The sequence below is a fragment of the Arachis stenosperma genome, chromosome 4, assembly GCF_014773155.1.
Source record: "Arachis stenosperma cultivar V10309 chromosome 4, arast.V10309.gnm1.PFL2, whole genome shotgun sequence".
In the NCBI taxonomy this organism is placed as follows: domain Eukaryota; kingdom Viridiplantae; phylum Streptophyta; class Magnoliopsida; order Fabales; family Fabaceae; genus Arachis; species Arachis stenosperma.
In genome coordinates, this window is record NC_080380.1 from 56,958,736 (window position 1) to 56,961,613 (window position 2,878).

Here is a 2,878-nt window from a genome sequence, read left to right on the forward strand (position 1 = left end):
CTGTTTGGTGCATTTTGCATTCCAGACAGACTTTGAGAAATCAAATTGACTTGTTGAGTCAATATCTTATTCTGAGCCAGTATGGCATTCAGAGTGTCAATCTCAAGAACTCCTTTCTTCTGACTAGTCCCATTGTTCACAGGATTTCTTTCAGAAGTGTACATGAATTGGTTATTTGCAACCATTTCAATCAGTTCTTGAGCTTCAGTAGGCGTCTTCTTCAGATGAAGAGATCCTCCTGCAGAGCTATCCAAGGACATCTTAGATAGTTCAGAGAGACCATCATAGAAAATACCTATGATGCTCCATTCAGAAAGCATGTCAGAAGGACATTTTCTGATTAATTGTTTGTATCTTTCCCAAGCTTCATAGAGGGATTCTCCATCCTTTTGTCTAAAGGTTTGGACTTCCACTCTAAGCTTACTCCATCTTTGTGGTGGAAAGAATTTTGCCAAGAAGGCATTGACTAGCTTTTCCCATGAGTCCAGGCTTTCTTTAGGTTGAGAGTCCAACCATATTCTAGCTCTGTCTCTTACAGCAAAAGGGAATAGCATCAGTCTATAGACTTCAGGGTTAACCCCATTAGTCTTGATTGTGTCACAGATTTGCAAGAATTCAGCTAAAAACTGATGAGGATCTTCCATTGGAAGTCCATGGAACTTGCAATTCTGTTGCATTAGAGAAACTAATTGAGGCTTAAGCTCAAAGTTGTTTGCTCCAATGGCAGGGATAGAGATGCTTCTCCCATAAAAATCAGGAGTAGGTGCAGTAAAGTCACCCAGCACCTTCCTTGCATTGTTTGCATTGTTGTTGTTTTCTGCTGCCATGTTTTCTTCCTTGAAGAATTCGGTCAGGTCCTCTAAAGAGAGTTGTGCTTTGGCTTCTCTTAGCTTTCTCTTCAAAGTCCTTTCGGGTTCAGGATCAGCTTCAACAAGAATGCCTTTGTCCTTGCTCCTGCTCATATGAAAGAGAAGGGAACAAGAAAATGTGGAATCCTCTATGTCACAGTATAGAGATTCCTTTAAGTGTCAGAGGAAAAGAGAAATAGAAAGAAGAAGGAGAAGATAAATTCGAACTTTAGTTAGATAAGGTTCGAATTGTGCATTGAGAAGGAGTGGCACTCCATAAATAGAAGGATGTGGGAAGGAGGGAAGTTTATTTTCGAAAATCAAGTGAAAAATTTTGAAGTTATTTTGAAAAACATTAATTAATTTTCGAAAATCAAAGTGGAAAAGAAACCAAGTGATTTTTGAAAAAGATTTTGAAATTAGAAATTAAAAAGATTTGATTGAAAACTGTTTTGAAAAAGATGTGGTTAAAAAGATTTAATTGAAAAGTTATGAGTTTAAAAAAAAAAATGTGATTGAGAAGATATGATTTGAAAACATTTTTAAAAGATATGATTTGAAAACCATTTGAAAAGATATGATTTTAAAAATGAATGACTTGCCTAACAAGAAAAGATATGATTTGAAACATTCAAACCTTTCTCAACAGAAAAGGTAACAATCTTGTGATGTTCAATCAAATCATTAATTGTTAGTAAGTATCTTTTAAAAAGGAAAGAAATTGATTTTGAAAACATTTGATTGAAAAGATTTGATTTGAAAAAGATTTGATTTTGAAAAATTTGAAAAAAATTGATTTGAAAACAAAATCTTCCCCCTAGCACCATCCTGGCGTTAAACGCCCAGAATGGTATACATTCTGGCGTTTAACGCCCAAAATGCACCCTTTTTGGGCGTTAAACGCCCAACCAGGTACCCTGGCTGGCGTTTAAACGCCAGTCTGCCTTCTTCACTGGGCATTTTTGAATGCTCAGCTTTTTCTGTATAATTCCTCTGCAGCATGTTTTGAATCTTCAATTCTTTGTATCATTGACTTGAAAGGACACAAATTAAAAATATTTTTGGATTTTTTGATAATCAAAATGCAAAAGGAATCAATTAACAATGCATGCAAGACACCAAACTTAGCAGTTTGTGTACTACTGACACTAACAACATGAAAATGCATATGAGACACACAAAATACTTCAAGTCAATAGAATTCAAAGATCAAAACAAAGAAATATATGCATGGATTCGAAAAATATAACAAAAACATGCATTTGACACTAAACTTAAGATGAGACTCTAGACTCAAACAAGAAATATTTTTGGGATTTTATGGTTTTGCAAATTTTTTTGTATTTTTCGAAAATTAAGTGAAAAAAAAGTATCAAAATTCTTAATGAGAATTCCAGGAATCAGTGCAATGCTAGTCTAAGGCTCCGGTCCAGGAATTAGACATGGCTTCACAGCCAGCCAAGCTTTCAAAGAAAGCTTCGGTCCAAAACACTAGACATGACCAAGGTCAGCCAAGCCTTAGCAAATCACTGCTCCAACAGCAAGATTGATACGAAATCAACAAGCTCTTGTGGTGATAAGTTGAAACCTCGGTCCAATCAGATTAGACATGGCTTCTCAGCCAGCCAGATTTCAACAAATCATCATGAAACTCTAGAATTCACCTTCAAGAATTTCGAAAAAAAAATACCTAATCTAAGCAACAAGATGAACCGTCAGTTGTCCAGCCTAAACAATCCCGGGCAATAACACCAAAAATTTGATGTTGTTGCCGGATCTTGGCTCTGATGTTACCAAAAGCTTGCTCAAAACATGAACAATCCCCGGCAACGGCGCCAAAAACTTGGTCGGCGAAATTGTGAACTATACTTTTTCACAACTCTCATAATCCCTGGTAATGGCTCCAAAAACTTGGTGCGCTTAATACCATGGCATTACACAACTTCGCACAACTAACCAGCAAGTGCACTGGGTCGTCCAAGTAATAAAACCTTACGTGAGTAAGGGTCGATCCCACGGAGATTGTTAGT

General features: G+C 36.5%; 1 non-coding gene across 1 annotated transcript; it reads left to right on the forward strand.

Annotated features, from left to right (window-relative positions):
* Positions 1 to 314: 314 nt before the first annotated feature.
* Positions 315 to 422, forward strand: LOC130978594 (small nucleolar RNA R71). Its single transcript, XR_009086216.1, has one exon. It is a non-coding gene; the product is annotated as a small nucleolar RNA R71 (small nucleolar RNA).
* Positions 423 to 2,878: the final 2,456 nt, after the last annotated feature.